This window comes from Bombina bombina, chromosome 5, assembly GCF_027579735.1.
Source record: "Bombina bombina isolate aBomBom1 chromosome 5, aBomBom1.pri, whole genome shotgun sequence".
Taxonomy (NCBI): domain Eukaryota; kingdom Metazoa; phylum Chordata; class Amphibia; order Anura; family Bombinatoridae; genus Bombina; species Bombina bombina.
The window spans coordinates 981,696,156-981,723,206 of NC_069503.1; the positions used below are offsets into that span (position 1 = coordinate 981,696,156).

Below are 27,051 nucleotides of genomic sequence, written 5' to 3' on the forward strand. Positions count from 1 at the left end.
TGAAAGGCATTTCTTTTCACCTGCAAATGGACTTGCTCCTATATTTATTTTCCACTATTTTTGATCTTTTATTTGTCTCTAAATCTTTAATTCCCCTTAACCAGAAATAAACATGTTCAATTATAACTGTGCCTGGAATGAACACAAACTGACTGATCTTTATATAAAAAGGTATAAAATATCTTTATAAAATTCCCTAGATTTACAGCAAAGATGAAATGAGCCCATTAGACAATATAAACATACACAATTTGAAAATGTATGAGGACAGAACCCCAGAAATACTTAGGGGAAACCCCAGTTTTTCTGTAATCTTTTGAACCTATCTGAATCCCCTAATATATTTTAGTAGTAAATACATTAAATGTATTGGTGTATTTTATAGATAGATATATAGATAGATATATGATAAAGGGATAGAGGTCAAAATTGAAATGTGAATAGGTGCATTTCAATTGGAAGTTTATTGCAAAAATGCTTATATTTCAGTTAGCAAAAATGCTTCTAGTAGAAGTTATCAGTGTTTTTCTGCAGCATATGCACATATTCTGTGAGGGTCTGTGCACCAGGATTTAATACTACACCTTCTCAGAGAGCTGGCAATAATGTGTATTGCTTCTGGAGGTGTAATTTGTGTCATACAAGCCACTGCTGACTCTCTGAAAAGGTGTGGTGTTGAATACTGGCGTAAAGGTCTTCACAGGATAGCTGCCTATGCTGCAGAAAAACAGTAATAAGTTAGAAATTATTTTTTGCCAATTGAATTATATTGCAAAAATGCTTCTATTTCAAATTGAAATGCATCTATGCACATTTCATTTTTGACCTTTGTATTCCTTTACTTTGAATTTGATTTTGGTGCATACATATTACATTAAAATAAAATCAACTGTGTAAATATGTAACAATAAAAAAGTACCCAGTGATAAACTAATAAAGAGTTCCAAAAGTGAAAAACAAACAATCATAGCCACTTTGTGATTTTTAAGGGAAATGCTTTTTTTTTTTTTAATGTAGTTAGTGTATTTTCAGCATTTAAGAACATTGAGCAAATGTAGGTTTCTAGAACTGGATACAGAGATATACAGTCAGCACCCATAGCATACCCCCCAACTGTCCCGATTTTCGCGGGACAGTCACAATTTTAGGGGTCTGTCCCCCTGTCCCAGGTTGCTAGCCATCTGTCCAGATTTGCCCCAGGCAAAAAAAAAAAAAAAAAAAATTAAATTCTATTGGGCCCATACTCAGAAGCAGCTGGCTTTGCTCTCACAGGGTTAGATACCTGTTAGATTCCCTGTGGAAAAATATAATTTATGCTTACCTGATAAATTTATTTCTCTTGTAGTGTATCCAGTCCACGGATCATCCATTACTTATGGGATATTAACTCCTCCCCAACAGGAAGTGCAAGAGGATTCAGCCAGCAGAGCTGCTATATAGCTCCTCCCCTAACTGCCATTACCAGTCATTCGACCGAAAACATGCAGAGAAAGGAAAACCATAGGGTACAGTGGTGACTGTAGTTTAATGGAAAAATTACCTGCCTTAAAGTGACAGGGCGGGCCGTGGACTGGATACACTACAAGAGAAATAAATTTAACAGGTAAGCATAAATTATGTTTTCTCTTGTTAAGTGTATCCAGTCCACGGATCATCCATTACTTATGGGATACCAATACCAAAGCTAAAGTACACGGATGACGGGAGGGACAGGCAGGCTCTTTATACGGAAGGAACCACTGCCTGAAGAACCTTTCTCCCAAAAACAGCCTCCGAAGAAGCAAAAGTGTCAAATTTGTAAAATTTGGAAAAAGTATGAAGAGAAGACCAAGTTGCAGCCTTGCAAATCTGTTCAACAGAAGCCTCATTCTTAAAGGCCCAAGTGGAAGCCACAGCTCTAGTAGAATGTGCTGTAATTCTTTCAGGAGGCTGCTGTCCAGCAGTCTCATAGGCTAACCGTATTATGCTACGAAGCCAAAAGGAGAGAGAGGTAGCCGAAGCTTTTTGACCTCTCCTCTGACCAGAATAAACGACAAACAGGGAAGACGTTTGTCGAAAATCCTTAGTTGCCTGTAGATAAAATTTCAGGGCACGGACTACATCTAGATTGTGTAGCAGACGTTCCTTTTTCGAAGAAGGATTAGGACACAAAGATGTAACCACAATCTCTTGATTGATATTCCTGTTAGTGACCACCTTAGGTAGGAACCCAGGTTTAGTACGCAGAACTACCTTGTCTGAATGAAAAATCAGATAAGGAGAATCACAATGTAAGGCAGATAACTCAGAGACTCTTCGAGCCGAGGAAATCGCCATTAAAAACAGAACTTTCCAAGATAACAACTTGATATCAATGGAATGAAGGGGTTCAAACGAAACCCCCTGTAAAACATTAAGAACTAAGTTCAAACTCCATGGTGGAGCAACAGTTTTAAACACAGGCTTGATCCTAGCTAAAGCCTGACAAAAAGCTTGAACGTCCGGAACTTCTGACAGACGTTTGTGTAAAAGAATGGACAGAGCTGAAATCTGTCCCTTTAAGGAACTAGCGGATAAACCCTTTTCTAAACCTTCTTGTAGAAAAGACAATATCCTCGGAATCCTAACCTTACTCCATGAGTAACTCTTGGATTCGCACCAATATAAGTATTTGCGCCATATCTTATGGTAAATCTTTCTGGTAACAGGCTTCCTAGCCTGTATTAAGGTATCAATAACTGACTCAGAAAAACCACGCTTTGATAAAATCAAGCGTTCAATTTCCAAGCAGTCAGCTTCAGAGAAATTAGATTTTGATGTTTGAAGGGACCCTGGATCAGAAGGTCCTGTTTCAGAGGTAGCGACCAAGGTGGACAGGATGACATGTCCACTAGATCTGCATACCAAGTCCTGCGTGGCCATGCAGGCGTTATTAGAATCACTGATGCTCTCTCCTGTTTGATTCTGGCAATCAATCGAGGAAGCATCGGGAAGGGTGGAAACACATAACCCATCCCGAAGGTCCAAGGTGCTGTGAAAGCATCTATCAGAACCGCTCCCGGATCCCTGGATCTGGACCCGTAACAAGGAAGCTTGGCGTTCTGTCGAGACGCCATGAGATCTATCTCTGGTTTGCCCCAACGTCGAAGTATTTGGGCAAAGACCTCCGGATGAAGTTCCCACTCCCCCGGATGAAAAGTCTGACGACTTAGGAAATCCGCCTCCCAGTTCTCCACTCCCGGGATGTGGATTGCTGACAGGTGGCAAGAGTGAGACTCTGCCCAGCGAATTATCTTTGATACTTCCATCATTGCTAGGGAGCTTCTTGTCCCTCCCTGATGGTTGATGTAAGCTACAGTCGTGATGTTGTCCGACTGAAACCTCCGAGTTGTTAACTGGGGCCAAGCCAGAAGGGCATTGAGAACTGCTCTCAATTCCAGAATGTTTATTGGTAGGAGACTCTCCTCCTGATTCCATTGTCCCTGAGCCTTCAGAGAATTCCAGACAGCGCCCCAACCTAGTAGGCTGGCGTCTGTTGTTACAATTGTCCAGTCCGGCCTGCTGAATGGCATCCCCCTGGACAGATGTGGCCGAGAAAGCCACCATAGAAGAGAATTTCTGGTCTCTTGATCCAGATTCAGAGTAGGGGACAAGTCTGAGTAATCCCCATTCCACTGACTTAGCATGCACAATTGCAGCGGTCTGAGATGTAGACGTGCAAAGGGTACTATGTCCATTGCTGCTACCATTAAGCCGATCACCTCCATGCATTGAGCTACTGACGGGTGTTGAATGGAATGAAGGACACGGCATGCATTTTGAAGCTTTGTTAACCTGTCTTCTGTCAGGTAAATCTTCATTTCTACAGAATCTATAAGAGTCCCCAAGAAGGGAACTCTTGTGAGTAGAAAGAGAGAACTCTTCTTTTCGTTCACCTTCCATCCATGCGACCTTAGAAATGCCAGTACTAACTCTGTATGAGACTTGGCAGTTTGAAAGCTTGAAGCTTGTATCAGAATGTCGTCTAGGTACGGAGCTACCGCAATTCCTCGCGGTCTTAGTACCGCCAGAAGAGCACACAGAACCTTTGTGAAGATTCTCGGAGCCGTAGCCAATCCGAATGGAAGAGCTACAAACTGGTAATGCCTGTCTAGAAAGGCAAACCTTAGATACCGGTAATGATCTTTGTGAATCGGTATGTGAAGGTAAGCATCCTTTAAATCCACTGTGGTCATGTACTGACCCTTTTGGATCATGGGTAAAATTGTCCGAATAGTTTCCATTTTGAACGATGGAACTCTTAGGAATTTGTTTAGGATCTTTAAATCCAAGATTGGCCTGAAAGTTCCCTCTTTTTTGGGAACCACAAACAGATTTGAGTAAAACCCTTGTCCTTGTTCCGACCGCGGAACCGGATGGATCACTCCCATTAATAAAAGATCTTGTACGCAGCGTAGAAACGCCTCTTTCTTTATTTGGTTTGTTGACAACCTTGACAGATGAAATCTCCCTCTTGGGGGAGAGAATTTGAAGTCTAGAAGGTATCCCTGAGATATGATCTCTAACGCCCAGGGATCCTGGACATCTCTTGCCCAAGCCTGGGCGAAGAGAGAAAGTCTGCCCCCCACTAGATCCGTTCCCGGATCGGGGGCCCTCGATTCATGCGGTCTTAGGGGCAGCAGCAGGTTTCCTGGCCTGCTTGCCCTTGTTCCAGGACTGGTTAGGTCTCCAGCCTTGTCTGTAGCGAGCAACAGCTCCTTCCTGTTTTGGTGCAGAGGAAGTTGATGCTGCTCCTGCTTTGAAATTACGAAAGGAACGAAAATTAGACTGTCTAGCCTTAGGTTTGGCTCTGTCTTGAGGCAGGGCATGGCCTTTACCTCCTGTAATGTCAGCGATAATTTCTTTCAACCCGGGCCCGAATAAGGTCTGCCCTTTGAAAGGTATATTAAGCAATTTAGATTTAGAAGTAACGTCAGCTGACCAGGATTTTAGCCACAGTGCTCTGCGTGCCTGAATGGCGAATCCGGAATTCTTAGCCGTAAGTTTAGTTAAATGTACTACGGCATCTGAAATAAATGAGTTAGCTAACTTAAGGGCTTTAAGCTTGTGTGTAATCTCATCTAATGGAGCTGATTCAAGTGTCTCTTCCAGAGACTCAAACCAAAATGCTGCTGCAGCCGTGACAGGCGCAATGCATGCAAGAGGTTGCAATATAAAACCTTGTTGAACAAACATTTTCTTAAGGTAACCCTCTAACTTTTTATCCATTGGATCTGAAAAGGCACAGCTATCCTCCACCGGGATAGTGGTACGCTTAGCTAAAGTAGAAACTGCTCCCTCCACCTTAGGGACCGTTTGCCATAAGTCCCGTGTGGTGGCGTCTATTGGAAACATCTTTCTAAATATCGGAGGGGGTGAGAACGGCACACCGGGTCTATCCCACTCCTTAGTAACAATTTCAGTAAGTCTCTTAGGTATAGGAAAAACGTCAGTACTCGCCGGTACCGCAAAATATTTATCCAACCTACACATTTTCTCTGGTATTGCAACTGTGTTACAATCATTCAGAGCCGCTAACACCTCCCCTAGTAATACACGGAGGTTTTCCAGCTTAAATTTAAAATTTGAAATATCTGAATCCAGTTTGTTTGGATCAGAACCATCACCCGCAGAATGAAGCTCTCCGTCCTCATGTTCTGTAAATTGTGACGCAGTGTCTGACATGGCCCTAATATTATCAGCGCACTCTGTTCTCACCCCAGAGTGATCACGCTTACCTCTTAGTTCTGGTAATTTAGCCAAAACTTCAGTCATAACAGTAGCCATATCCTGTAATGTGATTTGTAATGGCCGCCCAGATGTACTCGGCGCTACAATATCACGCACCTCCCGAGCGGGAGATGCAGGTACTGACACGTGAGGCGAGTTAGTCGGCATAACTCTCCCCTCGTTGTTTGGTGAAATATGTTCAATTTGTACGGATTGACTTTTATTTAAAGTAGCATCAATACAGTTAGTACATAAATTTCTATTGGGCTCCACTTTGGCTTTAGCACATATAGCACAGATATCTTCCTCTGAATCAGACATGTTTAACACACTAGCAAATAAACTAGCAACTTGGAAATACTTTTCAAGTAATTTACTATAATATGAAAACGTACTGTGCCTATAAGAAGCACAGAAAAAGTTATGACAGTTGAAAATTAATAAACTGAAAAGTTATAGCATCAAATCTTTGTAAAAAACACAATTTTAGCAAAGGATTGCTCCCATTAGCAAAGGATAACTAACCCTGATAGCAGAAAAAAAAAAAAAAAAAATACAGAAATAAATGTTTTTTTTTTATCACAGTCAACTACAATCTCACAGCTCTGCTGTGAGTGATTACCTCCCTCAAAACAAGTTTTGAAGACCCCTGAGTTCTGTAGAGATGAACCGGATCATGCAGGGAAGACAATAAACTTCTGACTGAATTTTTTGATGCGTAGCAAAAGCACCAAAAAAGGTCCCTCCCCCTCACACATAACAGTGAGAGAGATCAGTAAACTGTCATAAATTAAATAAAACGACTGCCAAGTGGAAAAAAATAGTGCCCAAAACATTTTTTCACCCAGTACCTCAGAAAATTAAACGATTTTACATGCCAGCAAAAAACGTTTAACATTAATAAATTGAGTGTTATTAAAAAGCCTGTTGCTAGTCCCTGCAAATTAGGCTAAAGTTTTATGCATACAGTATAATTCCAGTGAAGTGCCATTCCCCAGAATACTGAAGTGTAAAATATACATACATGACAGCCTGATACCAGTTGCTGCTACTGCATTTAAGGCTGAGTTTACATTATATCGGTATGGCAGAATTTTCTCATCAATTCCATTGTCAGAAAATAATAAGCTGCTACATACCTCTTTGCAGATTAATCTGCCCGCTGTCCCCTGATCTGAAGTTTACCTCTCCTCAGATGGCCGAGAAACAGCAATATGATCTTAACTACTCCGGCTAAAATCATAGAAAAACTCAGGTAGATTCTTCTTCAAATTCTACCAGAGAAGGAATAACACACTCCGGTGCTATTATAAAATAACAAACTTTTGATTGAAGGTATGAAACTAAGTATAATCACCACAGTCCTCTCACACATCCTATCTATTCGTTGGGTGCAAGAGAATGACTGGTAATGGCAGTTAGGGGAGGAGCTATATAGCAGCTCTGCTGGGTGAATCCTCTTGCACTTCCTGTTGGGGAGGAGTTAATATCCCATAAGTAATGGATGATCCGTGGACTGGATACACTTAACAAGAGAAAGGAATGTTGTGTGGGTTAAGCAGGAGTAAGAAGGCTGTATACACTCTGACCATGGGTAATGGGGACCTCTCTAACCTACCTCTGGTAGTGATGATGTCTAACCCCTGGTGATGATACTAGCATGCCTTCAGTTTTATACAATGAGCAGTGCTAATACCAGGGTAACGAACAGTGGCAGCCACAGACTGCCAGCTAATGTGCTTGCCATAGCATATAAGTTTATGCTATGTAGTGTGTGTGTGTCTTCATGTATAAATTTAAGCTATGTAGTGTGTATGTATATCTGCATGTATAAGTGTATGCTATGTAGTGTGTGTGTGTCTGCATGTATAAGTGTATACTATGTAATGTCTGTGTATCTGCATGTGTAAGTGTATGCTATTGAGTGTGTGTGTATCTGCATGTGTAAGTGTATGCTATTGAGTGTATGTGTATCTGCATGTATAAGTGTATACTATGTAGTGTGTGTGTGTCTGCATGTATAAGTGTATACTATGTAATGTCTGTGTATCTGCATGTGTAAGTGTATGCTATTGAGTGTGTGTGTATCTGCATGTGTAAGTGTATGCTATTGAGTGTATGTGTATCTGCATGTATAAGTGTATACTATGTAGTGTGTGTGTGTCTGCATGTATAAGTGTATACTATGTAGTGTCTGTGTATCTGAATGTGTAAGTGTATGCTATGTAGTGTGTGTGTATCTGCATGTGTAAGTGTATGCTATGTAGTGTGTGTGTATCTGCATGTATAAGTGTATGCTATGTAGTGTGTTTGTATCTGCATGTATAAGTGTATGCTATGTAGTGTGTTTGTATCTGCATGTATAAGTGTATGCTATGTAGTGTGTTTATCTGCATGTATAAGTGTATGCTATGTAGTGTGTGTGTATCTGCATGTATAAGTGTATGCTATGTAGTGTGTGTATCTGCATGTATAAGTGTATGCTATGTAGTTTGTGTGTGTGTGTGTATCTGCATGTGTAAGTGTATGCTATGTAGTGTGTGTTTATCTGCATGTATAAGTGTATGCTATGTAGTGTTTGTATCTGCATGAATAAGTGTATGCTATGTAGTGTGTGTGTATCTGCATGTATAAGTGTATGCTATGTAGTGTGTGTATCTGCATGTGTAAGTGTATGCTATGTAGTGTGCTACTGTGCATTTTTGCTGACTTTAAAGGCCAAAATCTAGAATATTAATGGGGAATGCAGAGAGCAGTTTAAAAGAATTTATTATTAAATGTCAAATTAAGATAAAAATATTTAGCAATGTCTTTGCAAAGGCAAATTAAATACATAGCTCACATAGCCATACCAGTGGTTTGAGCTTGTGTTTGATTTGCTGCCTAAGTGTATTAAAATATATGACTTTATTTAGAATTTCATTTATATTACTTTGATCTTATGATTTTTTTAAGCCCCGCACACCACATATCAATTTTTTTGCCGCGGGGGGGGGGGGGGGGGGGGGGGGGGGGGGGGAGTCCCTCTTTTGAATTTTGAAATGTTGGGAGGTAGCACATGAAAGTGCAACACACTTAGCTACTTCCTATTAAACTTACAGTGAAAGAGACTAAAAGACAAAAGGAGGAAGCTGTATGAGGAGTGCATTTTAGGGGAGGAGTTAATATCCCATAAGTAATGGATGATCCGTGGACTGGATACACTTAACAAGAGAAAGGAATGTTGTGTGGGTTAAGCAGGAGTAAGAAGGCTGTATACACTCTGACCATGGGTAATGGTGACCTCTCTAACCTACCTCTGGTAGTGATGATGTCTAACCCCTGGTGATGATACTAGCATGCCTTCAGTTTTATACAATGAGCAGTGCTAATACCAGGGTAACGAACAGTGGCAGCCACAGACTGCCAGCTAATGTGCTTGCCATAGCATATAAGTTTATGCTATGTAGTGTGTGTGTGTCTTCATGTATAAATTTAAGCTATGTAGTGTGTATGTATATCTGCATGTATAAGTGTATGCTATGTAGTGTGTGTGTGTCTGCATGTATAAGTGTATACTATGTAATGTCTGTGTATCTGCATGTGTAAGTGTATGCTATTGAGTGTGTGTGTATCTGCATGTGTAAGTGTATGCTATTGAGTGTATGTGTATCTGCATGTATAAGTGTATGCTATGTAGTGTGTGTGTGTCTGCATGTATAAGTGTATACTATGTAGTGTCTGTGTATCTGAATGTGTAAGTGTATGCTATGTAGTGTGTGTGTATCTGCATGTGTAAGTGTATGCTATGTAGTGTGTGTGTATCTGCATGTATAAGTGTATGCTATGTAGTGTGTGTATCTGCATGTATAAGTGTATGCTATGTAGTTTGTGTGTGTGTGTGTATCTGCATGTGTAAGTGTATGCTATGTAGTGTGTGTTTATCTGCATGTATAAGTGTATGCTATGTAGTGTTTGTATCTGCATGAATAAGTGTATGCTATGTAGTGTGTGTGTATCTGCATGTATAAGTGTATGCTATGTAGTGTGTGTATCTGCATGTGTAAGTGTATGCTATGTAGTGTGCTACTGTGCATTTTTGCTGACTTTAAAGGCCAAAATCTAGAATATTAATGGGGAATGCAGAGAGCAGTTTAAAAGAATTTATTATTAAATGTCAAATTAAGATAAAAATATTTAGCAATGTCTTTGCAAAGGCAAATTAAATACATAGCTCACATAGCCATACCAGTGGTTTGAGCTTGTGTTTGATTTGCTGCCTAAGTGTATTAAAATATATGACTTTATTTAGAATTTCATTTATATTACTTTGATCTTATGATTTTTTTAAGCCCCGCACACCACATATCAATTTTTTTGCCGCGGGGGGGGGGGGGGGGGGGAGTCCCTCTTTTGAATTTTGAAATGTTGGGAGGTAGCACATGAAAGTGCAACACACTTAGCTACTTCCTATTAAACTTACAGTGAAAGAGACTAAAAGACAAAAGGAGGAAGCTGTATGAGGAGTGCATTTTAGATAAATGGCTACCACCATTCTATAAGTCAGTGTTTCTCAACTACTAAAGTAAAACCAGCTATAAAAATGTAATAAAAAATGTAACATAATCATGCATAGGCCAGAGCTTAACAAATATGCTTTTGCAAAACAACATGAATTTACACTCTCACAGGGTTAGATACCTGTTAGATTCCCTGTGGAAAAGGAATGGTGTGTGGGTTAAGCAGGAGTAAGAAGGCTGTATACCCTCTGACCACGGGTAATGGTGACCTCTCTAACCTACCTCTGGTAGTGATGATGTCTAACCCCTGGTGATGATACTAGCATGCCTTCAGTTTTATACAATGAGCAGTTCTAATACCAGGGTAACGAACAGTGGCAGCCACAGACTGCCAGCTAATGTGCTTGCCATAGCATATAAGTGTATGCTATGTAGTGTGTGTGTATCTGCATGTATAAATTTAAGCTATGTAGTGTGTATGTGTATCTGCCTGTATAAGTGTATGCTATGTAGTGTGTGTGTATCTGCATGTATAAGTGTATGCTATGTAGTGTGTGTGTATCTGCATGTATAAGTGTATGCTATGTAGTGTGTGTGTATCTGCATGTATAAGTGTATGCTATGTAGTGTGTGTGTGTCTGCATGTATAAGTGTATGCTATGTAGTGTGTGTGTATCTGCATGTATAAGTGTATGCTATGTAGTGTGTGTGTATCTGCATGTATAAGTGTATGCTATGTAGTGTGTGTGTATCTGCATGTATAAGTGTATGCTATGTAGTGTGTGTGTATCTGCATGTATAAGTGTATGCTATGTAGTGTGTGTGTATCTGCATGTATAAGTGTATGCTATGTAGTGTGTGTGTATCTGCATGTATAAGTGTATGCTATGTAGTGTGTGTGTGTATCTGCATGTATAAGTGTATGCTATGTAGTGTGTGTGTGTATCTGCATGTATAAGTGTATGCTATGTAATGTGTGTGTATCTGCATGTGTAAGTGTATGCTATGTAATGTGTGTGTATCTGCATGTGTAAGTGTATGCTATGTAATGTGTGTGTATCTGCATGTGTAAGTGTATGCTATGTAATGTGTGTGTATCTGCATGTGTAAGTGTATGCTATGTAATGTGTGTGTATCTGCATGTGTAAGTGCATGCTATGTAGTGTGTGTGTGTATCTGCATGTATAAGTGTATGCTATGTAGTGTGTGTGTATCTGCATGTGTAAGTGTATGCTATGTAGTGTGTGTGTATCTGCATGTATAAGTGTATGCTATGTAGTGTGTGTATCTGCATGTGTAAGTGTATGCTATGTAGTGTGCTACTGTGCATTTTTGTTGACTTTAAAGGCCAAAATCTAGAATATTAATGGGGAATGCAGAGAGCAGTTTTAAAGAATTTATTATTAAATGTCAAATTAAGATAAAAATATTTAGCAATGTCTTTGCAAAGGCAAATTAAATACATAGCTCACATAGCCATACCAGTGGTTTGAGCTTGTGTTTGATTTGCTGCCTAAGTGTATTAAAATATATGACTTTATTTAGAGTTTCATTTATATTACTTTGGTCTTATGATTTTTTTAAGCTCCGCACACAACATTTCAATTTTTTTGCCGCGGAGGGGGGGGGGGGGGGGGTGTCCCTCTTTTGAATTTTGAAATGTTGGGAGGTAGCACATGAGAGTGCAACACACTTAGCTACTTCCTATTAAACTTACAGTGAAAGAGACTAAAAGACAAAAGGAGGAAGCTGTATGAGGAGTGCATTTTAGATAAATGGCTACCACCATTCTATAAGTCAGTGTTTCTCAACTACTAAAGTAAAACCAGCTATAAAAATGTAATAAAAAATGTAACATAATCATGCATATGCCAGAGCTTAACAAATATGCTTTTGCAAAACAACATGAATTTACACTCTCACAGGGTTAGATACCTGTTAGATTCCCTGTGGAAAAGGAATGGTGTGTGGGTTAAGCAGGAGTAAGAAGGCTGTATACCCTCTGACCACGGGTAATGGTGACCTCTCTAACCTACCTCTGGTAGTAATGATGTCTAACCCCTGGTGATAATACTAGCATGCCTTCAGTTTTATACAATGAGCAGTTCTAAAACCAGGGTAACGAACAGTGGCAGCCACAGACTGCCAGCTAATGTGCTTGCCTTAGCATTTAAGTTTATGCTATGTAGTGTGTGTGTATGTGTCTGCATGTATAAATTTAAGCTATGTAGTGTGTATGTGTATCTGCATGTATAAGTGTATGCTATGTAGTGTGTGTGTATCTGCATGTATAAGTGTATGCTATGTAGTGTGTATGTGTATCTGCATGTATAAGTGTATGCTATGTAGTGTGTGTTTATCTGCATGTATAAGTGTATGCTATGTAGTGTGTGTTTATCTGCATGTATAAGTGTATGCTATGTAGTGTGTATGTGTATCTGCATGTATAAGTGTATGCTATGTAGTGTGTGTGTATCTGCATGTATAAGTGTATGCTATGTAGTGTCTGTGTATTTGCATGTATAAGTGTATACTATGTAGTGTCTGTGTATCTGCATGTATAAGTGTATACTATGTAGTGTGTGTATGCTATGTAATGTGTGTGTATCTGCATGTGTAAGTGTATGCTATGTAATGTGTGTGTATCTGCATGTGTAAGTGTATGCTATGTAATGTGTGTGTATCTGCATGTGTAAGTGTATGCTATGTAATGTGTGTGTATCTGCATGTGTAAGTGTATTCTATGTAGTGTGTGTATCTGCATGTATAAGTGTATGCTATTTAATGTGTGTGTATCTGCATGTGTAAGTGTATTCTATGTAGTGTGTGTGTATCTGCATGTATAAGTGTATGCTATGTAGTGTGTGTTTATCTGCATGTATAAGTGTATGCTATGTAGTGTGTGTTTATCTGCATGTATAAGTGTATGCTATGTAGTGTTTGTATCTGCATGAATAAGTGTATGCTATGTAGTGTGTGTGTATCTGCATGTGTAAGTGTATGCTATGTAGTGTGTGTATCTGCATGTATAAGTGTATGCTATGTAGTGTGTGTATCTGCATGAATAAGTGTATGCTATGTAGTGTGTGTATCTGCATGTATAAGTGTATGCTATGTAGTGTGCTACTGTGCATTTTTGCTGACTTTAAAGGCCAAAATCTAGAATATTAATGGGGAATACAGAGAGCAGTTTTAAAGAATTTATTATTAAATGTCAAATTAAGATAAAAATATTTAGCAATGTCTTTGCAAAGGCAAATTAAATACATAGCTCACATAGCCATACCAGTGGTTTGAGCTTGTGTTTGATTTGCTGCCTAAGTGTATTAAAATATATGACTTTATTTAGAATTTCATTTATATTACTTTGGTCTTATGATTTTTTAAGCCCCGCCCACCACATTTCAATTTTTTGCTGCGGGGGGGGGGGTCCCTCTTTTGAATTTTGAAATGTTGGGAGGTAGCACATGAGAGTGCAACACACTTAGCTACTTCCTATTAAACTTACAGTGAAAGAGACTAAAAGACAAAAGGAGGAAGCTGTATGAGGAGTGCATTTTAGATAAATGGCTACCACCATTCTATAAGTCAGTGTTTCTCAACTACTAAAGTAAAACCAGCTATAAAAATGTAATAAAAAAATGTAACATAATCATGCATATGCCAGAGCTTAACAAATATGCTTTTGCAAAACAACATGAATTTAAACTCACTGACACTGATTACAGATGCAGCACATTTTTAAAAACATTAAAATTACACGATTAAAAGTACAATTTATTTTGTTCCTCTTTGCGATAAAGCAGAAAATAACAACAAATCTTGAATTTCAACATAGCATCAGGGGAAGGCCATTTGCAACGTCACCTCTCTGCATTTGACTATTTCATACAGTCTATTCTTGTCATTTCACTGCGGCATACGGCAATTTGGCATAGATACCTTGGTTATGGTTGCCACCTTTCTTGGAAGCAGGGGCGGTTCTACAGGGGGGCCTACAGGGGCCAGTGCCCCTGTAAAAATGTCCCTGGCCCCCCCTGTGGCCCCCCCCTGAGCTGACTGAAAAATATCGAACAAGATCAAGGCTATTTAGCCACTTCCCTGTCCCTGAAACGCTGTCTCGTCAAAGCGTGGGGTTAACAAAGTGAAGTAAAACTTGTGCCCCCTCCTCTTTCAGAGATGAGCTACAGTTCCCGGGTTGTTGTGGGGGCAGGGCATATTACAGCTGCAGTCTGCAGACAAGAGTTCCAGAAGTGTCACTGGTTGGTTTTGCAGACTTTCTCTCTAGCCTGTACACTGCCAGAACAGAATAGATATAAGTCTGCCCTCTCACCTCCACAACTCTATAATGATTGCTGGAGTCTTTTCCTTATTTTTCTAATGTATATAAATACTTATTTGATACCATTTTCATTGAATGTGCTATCTGAACTATGTAGCACTAGTTAAGTACATAGTCTTCTTTTTTTTATTTTTCTAATTCTACTTAGTGTGTGTATGTATATATATATATAGATTATATAGATATATATAGATATAGATATATATATATATATATATATATATATGTGTGTGTGGAGACAGAGAGAGAGAGACAGAGAGAGAGAGACAGAGAGACAGAGACAGAGAGAGAGAGACAGAGAGACAGAGAGAGAGACAGAGAGAGAGAGAGAGAGAGAGAGAGAGACAGAGAGAGAGAGACAGAGACAGACAGAGAGAGAGAGAGACAGAGACACTCGCAGGACTTTCACGAAAACCTTTTAATATAGGAACGTTTTCGGGGTTCACAACCCCTTGCACCCAGGCTGTTAACCTTTGGAGGGCTGAGCTGGCAATTGATATATATATATATATATATATATATATATATATATATATATATGAGAACAGCGGGTGTTCCAGCACTCCGACCTTGGTAAATAGTCCAGAACCTGGGTGCAATCCTCAAAAAGATATACAAAACAGATTTCAGAAATGAAGGGAACTCTCAGGGTTTGTGATAATTGCGTGTCAGCAAAATATTTTCTTTTATTGTTCTTAGTAACAACATTTATTGGTTGACGTTTTGGCTTTCACAGAAGCCTTCATCAAGACTAATCAAAACTCATATCGGCTTTCAGCTGTGCTCACCAAACGGAGAAAAACGGTGAAAATATTTTGCTGACACGCAATTATCACAAACCCTGAGAGTGCCCTTCATTTCTGAAATCTGTTTTTATATATATATATATATATATATATATATATATATATATATATATATATATATATATATATATAAATAAATATATCTCATTTTGTTTCTGTTTTTTAATGTGCCCCCCTGATTAAACACTGGCCCCACCTTGGCCCCCCCAGTAAAATTTGTCTAGAACCACCACTGCTTGGAAGAAAATACCAGCCATGCTAATTAACATAAATTTGCATAAATAATTAAACAGCATAACTCAAAAACTAAAGCTGATAGGACTGATTTTAAAAGCTCATTTGTTTATAACTTGTATTCATCACACTCAGAAGAAGTTTCACTTTGACAGGGGCTTTCTTTCAATATTTATTCTTTATTTTCTACATTGACATGAACCTTAAAAATACCGGCTGGGTGGCAACCCTACCCTTGGTTAGTGCCTTTGTCATACATGGATTTAATTTGAGACAAAGTAATTTGTAACGCCAAAATAAGTTGATGCTAATTCAGTGTTCCAAGGTAGATGTTCGTGTAACTTGCCATTTCCATTTTTAGCTACATTCACCAATGCACCAAAAGTGAATTGTGCTAGAAAGTGGTGTCCAGCAAAAGGCTGTGAGTAGAACTGGGAGCAGTGGGCTTGTTTCCACTGAAGTCTTTTTGTTTTTGGTTCACCATTGTAACAAATAGCAAGGTGGGGGGAAGATGTAAGAGCGCTAACAGCTAATACCCAATATGAAGGGAAAAAAATATCTTATATGGACACCAATTTCATTTTATAGTTTTATTAAAAATGTATATATTGCCACTATTGACATATAATAAATCACAACTGTGGATGATTATCTTTAAAATCTTTTATATTCCCGTTTTGTGCAATGAACAATTTTTGTCTGTGCCTTGTGTAAGTTTGCTCGTACCAGTAAATAAATCTAAATATTGATTCTTGTGTTAGCAATGTGATGTATTAATAAACATGTGAAGTGAAAATGTATATTAATAATATATTGATAGTACCTAGAGATAGTGGTTGGGATGTGTTTTCTTAAATCGTTTTGAGATACTAAGATCTACGTGTTTGTTTTGGTTTGAAAATAATAATACACATTTAGGATTTAAATGGTGTTAACTTGTAAAATCCATATAGTGAATCCCTTTTGTGTGGAATGAATAGATAATCAAGCACAATTCTACATTAAGAACAATTCTATTTTCTAAAAACTTAATAGTACAATGATCGGTTGGCCAACCTTAAAAATTTGTTATTTGCTCTTATAGACATATATTTGTATAAAAAGTGATTAAACAACTTATGTTTCTAAAAAATTGTATTTCTTAAAACATATACTCTTGAAAAATAAATTTTTGGTCTTATTATAGATGCGATACCTTAAGTACATAAGAGTAGTTTTGTACTGTGCATTTAGAACATGAATGACAATTGATGTATATAAAGTAACTTTGTAATATATTTCAATAAACAATGGTATATAGACCTACTATGCACCATTGTAAAAGCCAAACTAGTTTCCCTGAGTGTGTCTTTTCTTCCACACTGTGCACTAGCAAGTTAAATTATGGAATATATTTAATGATCCCAGCCCCCAGGAATATATTTAATGATCCAAGCCCCCATGTGGGCAGCTGTCGGAAGCTAAGAGTTTTTTTTTGTAAACTGCTTTGTTACATACAACTAAGTCTATTTATGTTTTTTTAAAATATTTTAAGATGCCTAAAAAGTGATCTTTTATAAGCATAATAGATGAATCTTGTGTTTATTGGCCCTTTAAAGGGACAGTCTACAATAGAATGTTTATTGTTTTAAAATAGTCTTATCTCAGTTCTTTTGACATACTTGCATTTTAGCCAATCAGTGCTAACTCCTAGGTAACTCCACGTGCGTGAAAACAATGTTATCTGACACACATGAACTAACACCCTCTAGTGGTAAAAAACTGTAAAAATGCATTCAGATAAGAGGCGGCCTCCAAGGACTAAGAAATTAGCATATGAGCTTACCCAGGTTTAGCTTTCAACTAAGAATATCAAGAGAACAAAGCTAAATTGGTGATAAAAGTAAATTAGAAAGTTTAAAATGACATGCCCTATCTAAATCATGAAAGTTTATTCTGGACTAGACTGTCCTTTTAATATCGATTTAAACATATTTAAGAATCTAATGTGTTACCAACAGAAGGTATGTTATACCTATGTCATTATACAGAGAATATTTAACTGCTAATTTTTTTCCCTTGACATTTGTCAACTGTATTATTTTACTATGGCACTTTTCTGGCACCTTCCATAGTGGCACATTTCTACAGTGATGAACACTTAAGCTGGCATGAAAACATTTCTGCATGTGTTATAAAAGATGTTGTCTGAAGTTTAGCCTGCACGTTAGACTAAAATAGTTTCAACATATCTGCAATAAGGTGATGTGAAAAGAAAAGATTATAGAAAAATCTTAAAAGGGACATGACACCCACATTTTTTCATGATTCAGACAGAGTATACAATTGTAAAGAACTTTCCAATTGACTTCCATTATCAAATTTGCTTCATATCTTGGTATCATTTGTTGAAGAAGCAGCAATTCACTACTGGGAGCTAGATGAACCCATCAGGTGAGCCAATGAGAAGAGGCAAATATGTGCAGTCACCAATCAGCAGCTAGCTCTCAGTAGTGTATTGCTGTTCTTCAGCCTACCTAGGTATGCTTTTAAACAGAGGATACCAAGAGAAGAAAGCTAATTAGATAAAACAGTATATTGGAAAGCTGTTAAAAATTGAGCAGTTTCTCTGGATCATGGAAACAGAATTTATGCTTGCCTGATAAATTTCTCTCTTTCCGGATATGGAGAATCCGCAACGTCATTCAATTACTAGCGTAAATATCACTCCTGGCCAGCAGGAGGAGGCAAAGAGCACCACAGCAAAGCTGTTAAGTGTCACTCCCCTACCCATAATCCCCAGTCTTTCGACCGAAGGGAAATTGAAAAGGAATAACACAAAGGTGTAGAGGTGCCTGAGGTTTAGTCAAAAAAGTTAATTTATCCTTACCTGATAAATTAATTTCTTCTATGGTACGACGAGTCCATGGATTCATCCTTTACTTGTGGGACATTATCCTCCTGCTAACAGGAAGTGGCAAAGAGCACCACAGCAGAGCTGTCTATATAGCTCCTCCCTTAGCTCCACCCCCCAGTCATTCGACCAAAGGTACAGGAAGAAAAAGGAGAAACAAAAAGGTGCAGAGGTGACTGAAGTTTAAAATAAAAAAAAATATATATAATCTGTCTTAAAATGACAGGGCGGGCCGTGGACTCGTCGTACCATAGAAGAAATTAATTTATCAGGTAAGCATAAATTTACTTTTCTTCTATACGACGAGTCCACAAATTCATCCGTTACTTGTGGGATACAATACCAAAGCTATAGGACACGGATGAACGGGAGGGACAAGACAGATGCCTAAACAGAAGGCACCACTGCTTGAAGAACTTGTCTCCCAAAAATAGCCTCCGAAGAAGTAAAAGTATCAAATTTGTAAAATTTGGAAAAGGTATGAAGTGAAGATCAAGTCGCAGCCTTACAAATCTGTTCAACAGAAGCATCATTTTTAAAAGCCCATGTGGAAGCCACCGCTCTAGTAGAGTGAGCTGTAATTCTTTCAGGAGGCTGCTCTCCAGCAGTCTTGTATGCCAAACGGATGATGCTTTTCAGCTAAAAAGAAAGAGAGGTAGCCGTAGCTTTTTGACCTCTACGCTTTCCAGAATAGACAACAAACAGAGAAGACGTTTGACGGAAATCTTTGGTCGCTTGCAAGTAAAACTTCAAAGCACGAACCACATCCAAGTTGTGCAACAGACGCTCCTTCTTAGAGGAAGGATTAGGACACAGGGAAGGAACAACAATTTCCTGATTAATATTTTTATTAGTAACAACCTTAGGAAGGAATCCAGGTTTGGTACGCAAAACCACCTTATCAGAATGAAAAACAAGATAAGGCGAGTCGCATTGCAATGCAGATAGTTCAGAAACTCTTCGAGCCGAAGAGATAGCAACTAAAAACAGAACTTTCCAAGATAGAAGCTTAATATCTATGGAATGCATAGGTTCAAACGGAACCCCTTGAAGAACTTTAAGAACTAAATTCAAACTCAATGGCGGAGCAACAGGTTTAAACACAGGCTTGATTCTAACTTAAGCCTGACAAAACGACTGAACGTCTGGAACATCTGCCAGACGCTTGTGCAGTAAAATTGACAAAGCAGATATCTGTCCTTTTAGGGAACTAGCTGATAACCCCTTCTCCAATCCTTCTTGGAGAAACGACAAAATCCTAGGAATCCTGATCTTACTCCATGTGTAGCCTTTGGATTCACACCAATAAAGATATTTCCGCCATATCTTATGATAAATCTTCCTAGTGACAGGCTTTCGAGCCTGAATCAAGGTATCTATGACCGACTCAGAGAATCCCTGCTTGGATAAAATCAAGCGTTCAATCTCCAGGCAGTCAGTCGCAGAGAAATTATATTTGGATGCTGGAACATACCTTGAATGAGAAGGTCCCGTCTCAGTGGTAGTGTCCATGGTGGTAGAGATGACATGTCCACCAGGTCTGCATACCAAGTCCTGCGTGGCCTCTCTCCTGTTTGATTCTGGCAATAAGACTAGGGAGGAGAGGAAATGGTGGAAACACATAAGCCAGGTTGAACGACCAAGGTACTGCTAGAGCATCTATCAGTACTGCTTGAGGATCCCTTGATCTGGACCCGTAACAAGGAAGTTTGGCGTTCTGACGAGACGCCATCAGATCCAATTCTGGTGTGCCCCATTGATGAATCAATTGTGCAAACACCTCCGGATGGAGTTCCCACTCCCCCGGATGAAAAGTCTGGCGACTTAGAAAATCCGCTTCCCAGTTCTCCACTCCTGGGATATAGATTGCTGATAGATGGCAAGAGTGAGTCTCTGCCCATCGAATTATTTTGGAAACCTCTATCATCGCTAGAGAACTCTTTGTTCCCCCCTGATGATTGATATATGCTACAGTCGTGATATTGTCCGACTGGAATCTTATGAATCTGGCCGAAGCGCATTGAATATCGCTCTCAGTTCTAGAATATTTATCGGGAGGAGAGCCTCCTCCTGAATCCACACTCCCTGTGCTTTCAGGGAATTCCAGACTGCACCCCAGCCCAATAGGCTGGCATCCGTCGTCACTATGACCCATGCTGGCCTGCGGAAACAAATTCCCTGGGACAGATGATCCTGTGAAACCACCAAAGAAGAGAGCCTCTGGTCTCTTGATCCAGGTTTATCTGAGGAAATAAATTAGCATAATCCCCATTCCACTGTTTGAGCATGCATAGTTGCAGTGGTCTGAGATGCAAGCAAGCAAACGGAACTATGTCCATTGCCGCTACCATTAGTCCGATTACCTCCATAAACTGAGCCACTGACGGCCGAGGAATGGAATGAAGAGTTCGGCAGGTGGCTAAAATCTTAGATTTTCTGACCTCCGTCAGAAATTTTTTAATGTCTACCGAATCTATCAGAGTTCCCAGGAATGGAACTCTTGTGAGAGGGGTAAGTGAACTCTTTTTTTACGTTCACCTTCCACCCGTGAGATCTTAGAAAAGCCAACACGATGTCCGTGTGAGATTTGGCTATTTGGTAAGTTGACGCCTGAATTAAGATATCGTCCAGATAAGGCGCCACTGCTATGCCCCGCGGCCTAAGAACTGCCAGAAGGGACCCTAGCACCTTTGTGAAAATTCTGGGAGCTGTGGCCAACCCGAAGGGAAGAGCCACAAACTGGTAATGCTTGTCCAGAAAGGTGAACCTGAGAAACTGGTGATGATCTTTGTGGATGTGCAGATGTGTCATATATTGACCCTCCTGGATCATTGGTAAAATAGTCTGAATGGTCTCCATCTTGAAGGATGGGACTCTGAGGAATTTGTTTAGGATCTTGAGATCTAAATTTGGTCTGAAGGTTCCCTCTTTTTTGGGAACCACAAACAGATTGGAGAAAAAACCCTGCCCCTGTTCTGTTCTTGGAACTGGGCAGATTACTCCCATGGTTTATAGGTCTTCTACACAGCATAAGAACGCCTCTCTTTTTGTCTGGTTTACAGACAATCGAGAAAGATGAAATCTCCCCCTTGGAGGGGAATCTTTGAAGTCTAGAAGATACCCCTGGGTCACAATTTCTAAAGCCCAGGAGTCCTGAACGTCTCTTGCCCAAGCTTGAGCAAAGAGAGAAAGTTTGTCCCCTACTAGATCCGGTCCCGGATCGGGGGCTGCCCATTCATGCTGTCTTGGTGGCAGCAGCGGGCTTCTTGGCCTGTTTACCTTTGTTCCAAGTCTGGTTAGGTCTCCAGACTGACTTGGATTGAGCAAAATTCCCCTCCTGCTTTGCAGCAGGGGAGGAGGAAGAGAGACCACCTCTGAAGTTTCGAAAGGAACGAAAATTATTTTGTTTGGTCCTCATCTTATTTGTCTTATCCTGAGGAAGGGCATGGCCTTTTCCTCCAGTGATGTCCGAAATGATCTCTTTCAGTTCAGGCCTGAATAGGGTCTTACCATTGAAAGGGATGGCTAAAAGCTTAGATTTTGATGACACGTCAGCGGACCAGGACTTAAGCCATAACGCTCTACGCGATAAAATGGCAAAACCTGAATTATTTGCCGCTAATTTAGCCAGTTGAAAAGCGGCATCTGTAATGAAAGAATTAGCTAACTTGAGAGCCCTAATTCTATCTAGAATATCATCTAATGGGGTCTCAACCTGAAGAGCCTCGAAACAAAAAGCAGCTGCAGTAGTTACAGGAACAATGCACGCTATAGGTTGCAGAAGAAAACCCTGATGAATAAATATTTTCTTTAGAAGACCCTCTAATTTTTTATCCATAGGATCTTTGAAAGCACAACTGTCCAAAAAGGTATAGTTGTACGCTTAGTCAGGGTAGAAATAGCTCCCTCCAGCTTAGGGACCGTCTGCCACGAATCCCGCATGGTGACTGATATGGGAAACATTTTCTTAAAAGTAGACGGGGGAGAAAAAGGAATACCTGGTCTATCCCACTCCTTAGTAACAATGTCCAAAATCCTCTTAGGGACCGGAAAAACATAAATGTAAGCAGGAACCTGTAGATATCTGTCCATTTTACACAATTTCTCTGGAATTACAATAGGGTCACAATCATCCAGAGTCGCTAAAACCTCCCTGAGCAACAAGCGGAGATGTTCTAGTTTAAATTTAAAAGCCGTCATATCTGAGTCTGTCTGAGGGAACAACTTTCCTGAATCAGAAATCTCTCCCTCAGACAGTAAATCCCTCACCCCCAACTCAGAACATTGTGAGGGTACATTGGATATGGCTAATAAAGCGTCAGAGGGCTCAGCATTTACTCTCACACCAGACCTACTGCTCTTCCCCTGAAACCCAGGCAGCTTAGATAAAACCTCTGTGAGGGTAGTATTCATAACTGCGGCCATATCTTGCAGGGTGAAAGAATTAGACATACTAGAAGTACTTGGCGTCGCTTGCGCGGGGGTGAATGGTTGTGACACTTGGGGAGAATTAGATGGCATAACCTGATTACCTTCTGACTGAGAATCATCCTGCGACATACTTTTATCAGCTAAAATATGTTCTTTGCAATTTATTGCCCTTTCAGTGCATGAGGGACACAATTGAAGTTGGGGTTCCACAATGGCTTCTAAACACATTGAACATTGGCTTTCTTCAATGTCAGACATGTTAAACAGGCTAGTAATGACAACAAACAGGCTTGAAAACACTTTATTTAGTGAAAAAATAACAATCTTAAAAAACGGTACTGCGCCTTTAAGAGAAAAAAAAAGCATACACGTTCTGCAAAACTGCTTTAAATTAATCCAATCTTTCCAATATTTTGTATAAGTATTCAAATTAAGGAACTAAGTTTGCCCCACAAGGAAAGGAACACTTAACCCTTATGTAAAAAAACGGATCATTAATAACGGTATAAATCCTGAAAAAACTCCCCCTGCACCTCGCCACAGCCCTGCTGTGGCGCCTACCTGCCCTCAGGGAACTGGAACAACAAGGTTAAAGCTTCGATTTGGCCTAAAACTTCCACAAGGGCCCATCGGAGTTGGAGCTTGCTGCTAGACTTGCAAATACAACTGCGCAACAGAGGCGCGAAAATAGGCCCCGCCCATCTCACTCGATGTCTCTCAGCCCAAATGAACCGCACGAGAGCGGTCTCAAACTAGCCATGTGGGTTCTCAAACCCAAAACAGAAGCCAAGTGTACCCTCTAATAAAGTATAAAAAAACTTCACTGCCAAAAACGTTATCAGTTCTCCCAGGTCAATAAACGTTTGCCCACAAACATTCAAACTCAGTGTCAACCATTTTTTTTTTCTTTTCCCCTATATGCAAGCTTAGTAATACCCCTCTTCTCTTAGGGAACTGGAACAACAGGGTTAAAGCTTCGTTTTGGCCTAAAACTTCCACAAGGGCCCACCGGAGTTGGAGCTTGCTGCTAGACTTGCAAATACAACTGCGCAACAGAGGCGCTAAAATAGGCCCCACCCATCTCACTCGATGTCTCTCAGCCCAAATGAACCGCATGAGAGCGGTCTCAAACTAGCCATGTGGGTTCTCAAACCCAAAACAGAAGCCAAGTGTACCCTCTAATAAAGTATAAAAAAACTTCACTGCCAAAAACGTTATCAGTTCTCCCAGGTCAATAAACGTTTGCCCACAAACATTAAAACTCAGTGTCGACCATTTTTTTTTTCTTTGCCCCTATATGCAAGCTTAGTAATACCCCTCTTCTCTTAGGGAACTGGAACAACAGTGTTAAAGCTTCGATTTGGCCTAAAACTTCCACAAGGGCCCACCGGAGTTGGAGCTTGCTGCTAGACTTGCAAATACAACTGCGCAACAGAGGCGTGAAAATAGGCCCCGCCCATCTCACTCGATGTCTCTCAGCCCAAATGAACCGCACGAGAGCGGTCTCAAACTAGCCATGTGGGTTCTCAAACCCAAAACAGAAGCCAAGTGTACCCTCTAATAAAGTATAAAAAAACTTCACTGCCAAAAACGTTATCAGTTCTCCCAGGTCAATAAACGTTTGCCCACAAACATTCAAACTCAGTGTCAACCATTTTTTTTTTCTTTGCCCCTATATGCAAGCTTAGTAATACCCCTCTTCTCTTAGGATTACTGCTTACCCTTACCCTCATGGGGATACTTTCAGCCAATTCTGAAATAACACAGTCTCTCCAGAAAAAAATTACTAAACATACCTCACTGCTATATAGCATGAAAAACGTTCCTCACACTGAAGTTTCTTGTACTCCTCAGCCATTCTGTGGGAACTGCTCTGGATCTTAGAGACAAATGCTCAGATCATTAGCCTCCAGGCAGAAGTCTTCATCCATCTGCTGCCTGAGAGAAAATAGTACACACCGGTACCATTTAAAATAAAAATCTCTTGCTTGAAGAAAATAAAAACTAACATTTTATCACCTCTTTCACTTTACCCTTCCTAGTACTTAGAGTAGGCAAAGAGAATGACTGGGGGTGGAGCTAAGGGAGGAGCTATATAGACAGCTCTGCTGTGGTGCTCTTTGCCACTTCCTGTTAGCAGGAGGATAATATCCCACAAGTAAAGGATGAATCCGTGGACTCGTCGTACCTTATAGAAGAAATAACTGTCTTAATTAAGGGTGGGGTCATGGACTCTCCATATCCGTAAAGAAATACATTTATCAGGCAAACATAAATTCTGTTTTCTTTCCTAAGATATGGAGAGTCCACAATGTCATTCAATTACTAGTGGGAACCAATACCCAAGCTAGAGGACACAGAATGAACAGGGAGGGAGAACAAGACAGGCAGACTTAATCAGAAGGCACCACCGCTTGAAGAACCTTTCTCCCAAAAGAGGCCTCAGCCGAGGCAAAAGTATCAAATTTGGAAAATTTTGAAAAAGTATGCAGAGAGGATCAAGTTGCAGCCTTGCAAATCTGCTCCACAGAAGCTTCATTTTTGAAAGCCCAAGAAGAAGAGACAGAAGAACCGACTTATCCGCATGAAAGATAAGGTAAGGCGAATCACACTGCAAAGCCGAGATTTCCAAAACTCTGAGCAGAAGAGATAGTAATAAGAAACAAAACCTTCCAAGATGGCAACTTAATATCTATGGATTCATTGGTTTAAACGGAGCCTGCTGCAAAACTTTAAGAACAAGATTAAGGCTCCAAGGAGGAGCAACCGGTTTAAACAAAAAGATTGAATATCTGGCACATCCGCCAGACACTTGTATAACAAAATAGATAATGCAGAAATCTGACCATTCAGAGTACTGAATGACAACCCTTTCTCCAGACCTTCCTGGAGAAAAGAAAATTCTAGGAATCCTAATCCTACTCCAAGAGTAGCCATTAGATTCACAACAATAAAAAGGTATTTACGCCATACCTTATGGTAAATTTTTCGAGTAACAGGCTTGCGAGCCTGGAACATAGTCTCAATGACCGACTCAGAAAGTCCACGCTTAGACAGAACTAAGCGTTCAATCTCCAAGCAGTCGGCTTCAGAGAAATGAGATTTGGATGGAGGAATGGATCTTGAGTTAGAAGATCCTTCCTCAGAGGAAACCTCCAAGGCAGCCAATATGACATCTTCACTAGGTCTGAATACCAGATCCTGCGAGGCCATGCAGGAGCTATTCGAATTACCGATGCTCTTTCTTGTTTGATACGAGCAATAACTCGTGGAAGGAGCGCAAACTGAGGAAACTGGTATGCTAGAACGAAATCCCAAGGAACCGCCAGAGCATCTATCAGAGTGGCCTGAGGATCTCTTGACCTTGAACCATACCTTGGAAGCTTGGCGTGCTGCCGAGATTCCATAAAATCCAACTCCGGCACCCAGCATTTGAGGGTTAACCTGGAGAACAACTCCGGATACACGCAAGCTAGAGGACACAGACGATAAGGGAGGGACAAGACAGGTAACCTAAACAGAAGGCACCACTGCATGAAGAACCTTTCTCCCAAAAGAAGCCTCAGCTGAGACAAAAATATAAAATTTGGAAAAAGTATGCAGAGGACCAATTTGCAGCCTTGCAAATCTGTTCTAAAGAAACTTCCTTCTTGAAAGCCCAAGAAGAAGGGACAGCCCTAGTGAAATGAGTTGAAATTCTCTCAGGAGGCTACTGTCCAGCAGTCTCATAAACCAAACGCATTATACTACTCAACCAAAGAGAAAGAGAAGTAGCTGAAGCTCTCTGACCTTTATGTTTCCCAGAGAAACAAACAGCAAACTGGCGACAATCCTTAGTCGCCTGTAGATAGAAAATAAAAGCATGCACATCATCAAAGTTGTGCAACAAATGTTCCTTATGAGAAGAAAGATAAGGACACAGATAAGGAACAACAATTTTCTGATTAATAAATCTAACCGAAACCACTTAGGAAGAAAACCTAACTAGTACGAATAACCGCCTTAACTGCATGAAAGATACGATTAGGTGAATCAAACTGCAAAACTGAGAGCTCCAAGACTCTCCAAGCAGAAAAGATAGCAATGAGAAACAAAACC

The 27,051-nt window shown here is 40.0% G+C and overlaps 1 protein-coding gene across 1 annotated transcript in view; it reads right to left on the bottom strand.

Annotated features, from left to right (window-relative positions):
* Positions 1-27,051, bottom strand: part of TRIQK (triple QxxK/R motif containing) — a 410,206-nt gene that overhangs the window by 204,640 nt on the left and 178,515 nt on the right. The window lies entirely within an intron of this gene.